Below are 9,452 nucleotides of genomic sequence, written 5' to 3'. Positions count from 1 at the left end.
AATAGATATCTTTGGGGTAGAGAGGTGATATCCAGGTGGGCTGCCTGAATATTTGATCTCTGTATTCTGGCAAGAAGAGTCATAGTGTAATTGTTAAGAGTCCATGTCAGTAGTCACAGTCTCTATTTAAAACTTGGTGTTGTAAACTGAATAATAATTCAGCCAGGTCTTGATGTAGAGATTTGTTTTGCGAAGCTTGAAGACGTGCTTAAGAAGAAACACAAATCACAGCGGTAACATCGCTGATCCCTGATTTTCCAAAAAAGTTATTTGAGAATTTCAAGTTTTTTTTTTTTTCTTTTCTTTCCTTTTTTTTTTTTTTTTTTTTTTTTTTTTTTTTGAGATGTAGTTTCACTCTTGTTGCCTAGGGCTGGAGTGCAACAGCGCAACCTTGACTCACTGCAACCTCTGCCTTCGGTGTTCAAGTGATTCCCCTGCCTCAGCCTCCCAAGTAGCTGGGATTACAGGCGTCCATCACCACACCAGGCTAATATTTTGTATTTTTAGTAGAGACAGGGTTTAACCATGTTGGCCAGGATGGTCTCAAACCTCAGGCCTTAAATGATCGGGTCTCTTTGGCCTCCCAAAGTGCTAAGATTTCAACTGTGTGCCACTGCACCTGGTTGGATTTCAATATTTAAAGGGTAAAGAACAGGCAGGAAAGTAGGGAAGAAAGGAAAAAGAGGGAGAGGGAGGATAGGAAATGAGGCAAGTGGTAACATTCTTGCAAGGCTTTGATGACGGCTCAATGAATCTACATTTTACCTGAGAGAAAAGGGGTTAGAAAAATTGTCAATTGTACATTCCTCTTGCAAGGAGTAGATTTACATTTTACATAAGATACAGTAAACATATGAAAAGATAGAGTAGAGGAAGAAGTATACTATGCATTTGTCATTCCTTTTGGGTGGGCAGAAGGATGATTTTATTCTTGTTTTGTCCCATGCCTGTGAAGATAAGCTGTTAATTTAAATTGTATGGTGAGAATCAACAGATCTCTGTTTTAGGACTATTTTGTGGGACATACATATTCGGAAAGGTTTTGAAGTCCACCAGAAATTTCCTTGTGAGTAATTTGTAAGGGAAGCCATCTGGGGAGATATGTGGCCTTCTATCATCACAGCTATCTGTTTGGGAACAAAAGGAAGGCAGTTTTTTGTATGACTCAATTCCCAAGCTTAACTTTCCCTTTGCCATTATAAGTTTGGGGTCCTGAGATTCTGTGTTGTTTCAGTTTGTATAGCTATTAACTTATTGTCTTGGCAAATTTATGTAAACCATTGGGGCCTTGGGTTCCGTATCTGCAATATGCAGATAATATTAATATTTTAACTTCTGTGGTTAGAAAACAGTCTGTAAAATTTCATGCTTTGTTAATGTTATTGCTTATTACCTTTATTAATATTTCTAATCAAATGTAGTTGCATCATACTTAAATGTAACCTTAGACTTTATGATAAAGATTTCCAGACTGCTCCAGTGGTGACAATGGACATCTGCTATCATTTAAGTCAAAATAAACCTGGTAGGACATGTGTGTTTGAGTTAATGTTTTGTTTCTATTCTTTCTGCTGTTATTTTATTATTTTATCCTCTTAATATGTATCTCTAGCAGATTAAGCTTTTAGCTTTCATCTACTTTGTTTCTCACATAAACTGGGGATTATTCTTTGCTGAAATTATGTAATATATTTCATAATCACACAAGTATGTAATACCTTTCGTAACACATATAACTTTAAAAGGATTAATTAACATTATGTCACCTATATGATGGTGCCAATGAGATTTGGTACAATTATTTAAAGAAGCGAACTGCATGTCAAATGAGACAATTAAAAGTTCATGATTGTGTTTTGGCAACTCTTTCTTTCTATTGCCTTCATTGAAAAGGAGCAGGAATAATTTCTAACTTTTAGACAAATTTTAAGCTAATCTTTTAATAAATACTGATTTCATATATTTTAGAAGACACGTCATTGAGAATATAAAGTTATAGTTTTAACCTTTTCATTTTCAGTTATCAGTGCTGTCAAAAACTATTATAAATTCTATCATATTTAATGATTTTGACACAATTAACAATTTGATAAATCTACTGCAAAGGCTATGAGTGACCTACCCCCACATCTGTACTGCAGCTGACATGTTGCTGTACTGCACAGTGAAACATGATGGACCTTTGCACTTCCAAAGCTAGTTTATCATATATGTTGACAATTATGTGCAACAAAGTAGTATAGCAAACAATGACATAGAGTTCACAAATGCTTATCACTCCAAACAAGACAGATTTTATGGCCACCGGCCCCTTAGAAGCCAAAGAAAACCATTTGAAGTGTCAAATATATATATTGCGCAATAATGAAGTATTCCTTTGCAATCACTTTAAGTGAAAGAAATCCCTGGGAAGGCAGCAATTTAAAAGGCAACTCATGTTGTGGAGGAGTGAGGCTGCTTCAGTTGAGATATATATGATATTTTAGAGGATTTAATTGCAACGCTGGAGCATGAGTCTTATAGACCACAATCTACAAGTACTTCCATATTGCACGGCCAGAACTTCTCCTAGATCAAGCCACACCAAAGCTATATTTTTCACAAGCAACATTCCCTGCAAGTTATCCCAGCAGTATCTTTTTGTTTCTGAAATTATATTTTATTTTAGTTATGTATTTTAGAACTGAATTCAAATGATTTACCCTTGATCACTTGTTGTTTCCCTAGGGGTGAATTGGTAACCTTTCTATTATACAGAAATGAATTTGCACCTCAGTGAGGATTCACACCTGGTTAGGTGGTCAGGCCAGGTTAAATGGATTTTGCCCCAGGGAAGAGAAAAGAGTTATCACCCTGTTAAAGCAGTTTCCACTGTTTGAATGTGAATCTGAGTCAGGGAACTAACATGGGTTAGTGTGTGAGAAGTAACTTACTTAGATGCTTTTGTGGTATAGGCTTACACTAGTATTAAAAATGAACATCTCTATCTTAGAATGTATTTACTATAACACAATTTTGGCCTTTATATTTCTCAGTTGAAACCATATTTTTCTTTTCCCCTCCCTGCAATATTAACCTCATTGTCAACAACAACATTTCTAATGGGTAAGAACTTATATTTAAAGTTAATATATAAATATAAATTCCCCAAAAAACAGTATCTACTTTTCCCATGTCAAATAAAAACAAATCTAGACTTAGGTAAAGACAGTCTTTATATAAAATGTTTATTTTTAAAAGGGGAGGTGGCTATTGCGATACAATCATGCATCACTTAAGGCAGGGATACGCTCTGAGAAGCACATCATTAGGTGACTGTCGCACAAACATCATAGAGTGTACTTACGCAAGCCTAGATAGTATACCTTATCACATTCCTAGGCTATATAATGTAGTTTATGGCTCCTAGGCTACAAACTTTTACTGAATGCTGTAGGCAAATGCAATAAGAGAGGAGGTAGAAAGAAACTAACTAGGCAGAAAGTTAGGGCAAAGAGTCTTTGGCAGAACTTCCCTTCTAACAAAAAGCAGCCCAAGAAATCACTTCTAACAAAGAGTAGCCTGGGAGATCTGACTGTAAACATAGATAAGGAAGCCACTCCAACACAAAGCAGGAACTTCCTGGGTAATCAGCAACCTTTACACATGTAAGGTAGTTCCCAGTAAACACATACCTTTCTTTTTGGGGGACATATTTAGATAAGGAAGCTGGAAACTTGCACAGGGTAGGAGGATGCCTGCAACTGCACCAAAAGAAAGTACTACCTTGGGCCCGGCATGTCTACCATGGGGGCTCTGCTCTCACACCTTTTTTAGCACATGCACAGTAGGAAAGAGATAAGAAACATAGAGTAGCGCAGGCTAAGGACCAACCTGTATAATAAAAGGTTGGGATTGCAGCTATTAGAGATCTGTGCTTTATGAAAATGACATACGTGGTTTGAGCTGGTTTTTCATGCCATATGTAGATAAAGTGCCCCCTCCCCACTAGCTCCTTTATTAAAACCCTTGCATTTTACTGTGGAACGGCAACCCTTTGTGGTACCTCTTTCTGAAGCAGAGAGCTGTTCTTTTTTGCCTATTAAACTTCTGCTCTAACCTCACCCTTGGTATGTCTGTGTCTTTGATTACCTTGGCCATGACCAAGAACTTCAGGTACCATCCCAGTCAGTGAGGCCATTTCAGTAACACAATGGTAAGTACGTGTGTATCTAAACATATCTAAACATAGAAAAAGTACAGTAAAAAAAAAATTACAATCTTATAGGACCACTGTTGTATATGAGGTCTGTTCTTGGCCAAAACATCATAAATAATTGATATATATATACACACACATATATATACACACACACACTAATTTGTTTTCACATATGTATATTTACATATATATGTGAAAACCAATTAGTATGTTTTTAAATGAAAGAAAGCATTTACCTCTCTTTTAAAACAGACAAAATTAAGGCCATCAGAAAGAAATGTTTATTTTTTCACTAAAGATTATCAGATACTGATCTTTTATATCTTCCCCAACATAGTATTTTAAAATTCGTAAATGAAAATAAGAAATAATTGTATCTAAATAAGTTCCCTCTTTTTAAAATTTCATATTGTTCATTTATGTTAAAATGAAGAATGGCTACAGGGAATGCTCGTTAAAAAATACAATAGCCCGAGCACGGTGGCTCATGCCTGTAGTCCCAGCACTGTGGGAGGCCGAGGCTGTCAGATCACTTGAGATCAGGCGTTTGAGACCAGTCTGCCCAACACTGTGAAACCCTGTCTCTACTAAAAATACAAAAATTAGCTGGGTGTGGTGGTGCACGCCTGTAATCCCAGCTTCTCGGGAGGCTGAGGCAGGAGAAACGCTTGAACCCGGGAGGTGGAGATTGTGCCATTGCACTCCAGCCTGGGCAACAAGAGCAAAAATCCATCTCAAAAAACAAAACAAAACAAAACAAACAAACAATAAATTAACTTTTAAAATTCTGTGCTAAATCTTTTTTCATTCTACTATTGACAATTCTATTGACTATTACCTTAAACTCTTTAATGTCTATGTGCTCAAAGTCCATTTTTAAAGGATGTTTGCAAAACCTAGATGCAGCATATATGTATATCTTTGACAAAGAATGATTCAGAAAGATCAGTTTCAAATCTTTCAAATGTCACAAAGGTCATAATTATTTTAGTACTACAATATGATTATTTATTTCCACAATATTAAACTGTTTTCCTTTACCTGTGTTTCTAGTAAATTGCTCTCCTATTTTGACCTGGGTATTTTTTATTTAATATACAAATTATATTTTGCTTTTGAAGTCTATCAGTTCTTGTTATGTTGAAATTACATACTTTTAACATAAAATTTGTCTTTTCAATATGAAATTTCCCTGTGTAATACAGATTCTAATCAACCTTACTTTCCAATAATATAAAAATTGAGAAAATACATTCATCTTTAAAAAATATAATAAAGAGAACATGTCCTTATTATTAACAAGAAATCACAAATAAAAGTTCCTTATATGTAAGACTGTATTGTGTGATTCATATTAATCTTGAGAATGTGACATTTACTAAATTGATGAAAATGTCATGTGGATTGTCTCATAAACAAATTAAAATTCTGCTACGTTTTCTCCACTATGACTTTATGGTTATGTCAAGTTAGTTTAATGCAATATGTAAGTTTTTGTGCTAATATTTAGAGGAGAAATTCAAGCCATTAAAAGAAGTTTTCTTGGCCGGGCGCGGTGGCTCAAGCCTGTAATCCCAGCACTTTGGGAGNAAAAAAAAAAAAAAAAAAAAAAAAGAAGAAGTTTTCTTTTCATAATGTTTGTTTAGGTCAAGAATACTAACTGATAGCACAAAGGAAAGTATTTACCTCCTCTATTCCTCATTTGTTTTATATCGATAATAGAGATACATTGTCATTATTTATATGATATGATCTTGAATTTCCTTATAGGTCTCTGACACTATATATTAAATATGAATATATTCTTAAAACTAATGTTTTAGTGTGACTATTTCCTCTACACATTTTGGAACTGGTCTAAAAATACGTTCATTAAAATAAATAAATTGTTTAGAAAGTGGTAGTGTGTTTCCAGAAGCAATAGGCATTTTGACATTGTATAAAATAAACAATTTTATAAAAGAAAAAAATTGTTACATCCTGTATCAGAAAGTAATAAAACTTACAGAATGTGTTTTTTCCTACTTACAATGTTTTTCATTTTATTTTCTATTTACTTTCACAAGTAGTTTCCCATACGAATGAATCTGAACAACAGGTGTATGAAACAAGTAGCCGTAAATTGTTCTTTGTCAAATAGCAGCTTTGTTACACAAAAGATAAGAATAAATCAAAGAAGGAAACCACTCATTTCTATTGTTAATGTATTCAACATGCATTTATTGTGTGCCTTCTATATTCTGAGTAATGTGTTGGATAGCAGGCATAAAAGTTGAACGATGCTAGGAATTATGCACATAAGTTGTTATGGTAACATAAAATAAATATGTGACCCTATTGGGAGGTGAGAGAACAGTTCAGAGAAACAGTTTCCTTGGAACTCGGTTATGAGGTAGAAGGAGACAACTACACAGAGAGGGTAGAAAGTCATTCAGAGCAGAGAACAGAATGTATAAACTTTTGATAATATAAAATACCCAATGCAGGTTGAGAATTCAGTAGTTGTCTATCACTGGAGTGCAGTGTGGAGAAACAAAGCAAAATACAGCTGAGGAAGAAACTAAGTAGAGGTATGATAAATTGCATATTATCACTTTAAATTTAATCTGCAAGAAAGGTACATTTATATTAATGTTTTAAATAAGCATGACTTTAAATAAAATATCAATAATTTTTGAAAATTGTATGAATTCCATGTACTTTATCAATGAGAGAGAACATCAATGAAAGAAAAGGTTAAATGTCAGGGTAAAAGAGGTTAACAAAAACTGAAGAATTATAACCTCATCATTGTAATTAGCAGCATTAAGTGTTCACTTGTCCAATGAAATTTGAGGAAATGAGAGGTAATTATTACCCTTCATTTGACCTAGAAAATCATAATTATTTTGTATCAAAAGTTTTATAGGTTTTAATTTACCATTTATTTTGGTCAGTTGTTACTTGAACTGAGCAATGAAAATATCTCTGAAGAAATGTACCACTTCAATGCTCGTAAATCCCAGAGTTAGGGATAGAACTCGAAGAACTCGATGTAATGCCTAATGCCATTACATTTAGGAAAGAGAAAGAATGATTGTACAAAATACTTGTCAAGATAATTTGTTTATAAATAACTAAATATTTAACTACACATGGCTTAGACAATGAGTACACAGTCTATTTCATATAGTAATAATTCTGGAGACCAGGCAACTTTTCAGACATCTACTACTTTATTCTTAGAATCTTGACTTGTTCTCAGGTCAATCTCTCTGAATTTAAGATGGCTACAACAGCTTCACTTTCCATGATTCCAACGGCATGAAGAAAGGGATATTTTTCTTTGTATCTTCTCTTTAAAATATAGATAAAATTTGTTTTCTGAAGCTCACCCACCATCATCTTCCTGTACCATTTTCCAGGCTTTATTCAAATGCATGCCATTAAACTTATCTCTATCAAAGAGTCACAAGCTACGAAATGGAGATAAGACAGAGTGATATTCTCTTGTAACACTGAACAGGAACAAATCTTGAGTATTTTTATTAATAAGTAGAAATGACTGTTGGATTGACAAGTAAGTATGTTTACCATATTTTGCTATATCTAAATATGTTTTAGGTGTATTAATATTGATAACTATAACATGCCATTTGGACAAAATTTCTCTTAATATACTGGAAATATCCAGAGGAAACTTCTTAGATTTCTTAGTTTCAGTTTCTTCAGAATGTAGCACAGGAACTGGTTCATCATAAGTACTTAAGCACATTTGTATAGAATGAATAAATACATCTGCAAAATAGCTTTTATTGTACACTCCATCTACTAAAAACAACAACAAAATACCCAGGAACTCTTCAATGAAAATAATCAGGGAATTTCTGAAAACCCTGCTGCAAACATACTACTCTCAAACTTCAATGTCTCCTCAGAATGTAAACTTAACATTTACCATTGAAAAAACTATTTCAGACTTCTTGTTATGATAGAAAAATAGGAACTGAATTTATCCTGTCAGGTGATCAACTAAAAAAAAAAATGCGAGGAATAATATAAGAAGATGTAATTGATAAGAATATCTTATAAACCAGGCCACAAAGAAAAATAACCTCCAAGAGATGGATACAAAACAAAGTAGTCTTTTTTGTTGGTTTAGCTAACTAAACAATATCTCTAATACTTTATTCTTATTCCTTCTTCCTTTTTTTGTTTTTTTAATCAATGGTCAATTCTCGACATATCTAGGTAGATCTCCACGGGCCAACACTCTTGTATTTCTTTTGCACATGTTTCGGCTTCTTTTCCCCTCTCTGCTTTTCACTACTAAAATTATGTAGCCACATTGTTATGGGATGAATTATGCTCTTCTTTCTATAGTCCAGATGTTAAAGTCCTAAAACAATACCCCAGAATGTGACATTATTTCAAAATTGGTTATTGATGATGTAATTAATTAAGATGAGGTAATTGGGGGAGTCCTATTCCAGTATAGCTTATAAAATGGGGGAATTTGGACATAAAACCTTCACACGTGTGAAGATAAAGGCAAATATCAAGGTGGTGCTTCTGCAGCATACTTAAAATATGACAAACTCATGCCAAAGGTTTTCAACAAACCATCAGAAGCTAGACAAGAGGAATGGAACCGATTCTTTCTCACAGCCATCAGAAGGAACCACCCATACCAATACCTCGATCTTGGACTTCTGTCCTCCAAAACTGTGAGAAAATTTTCAGTTGTTTAAGCCACCAGTTAGTGATAATTTGTTACAGCAGCCCTGGAAAATTAATATACCTCGATGTACATCACATTTTTCCTCTTCAGGACTATTACCATCAAGCCAGGTTTACTAAAATTAAATGATACAGTAATTTAATTATGTGTCATTAGCTAGCCTAGTGTGATCACCAAAGTTTATTAAATAAGGATGGCATTATTTCAGTAATGCCTAAAAATAGTATGCCATATCCTCAGTAACTATTTCATTTCTTCCAACTTTCCCAGTAACTCCCATTCTCTCTATTCCCTAATTTTTATCTGCTAAATCTGTCTTTGTTCATGCAATATAAATTAGTTATCTTTAACTTAATGAATATTCATTAAAATGTCTCATTTTATTTTTCTTTACCTTATTGCACTTTGCAGATATTACATTATTTAAAAATTTAAAGTTTATGGCTACCCTATATAGAACAAGTCTGTCAACACTATTTTTTCAATAGCATGAATTGACTTTGTGTCTCTGTGTCATATATTGGTAATTAT

The sequence above is a fragment of the Rhinopithecus bieti genome, unplaced genomic scaffold (assembly GCF_001698545.2).
Source record: "Rhinopithecus bieti isolate Rb0 unplaced genomic scaffold, ASM169854v2 scaffold_74435, whole genome shotgun sequence".
In the NCBI taxonomy this organism is placed as follows: Eukaryota; Metazoa; Chordata; class Mammalia; order Primates; family Cercopithecidae; genus Rhinopithecus; species Rhinopithecus bieti.
This window is presented reverse-complemented; position numbering follows the sequence as displayed.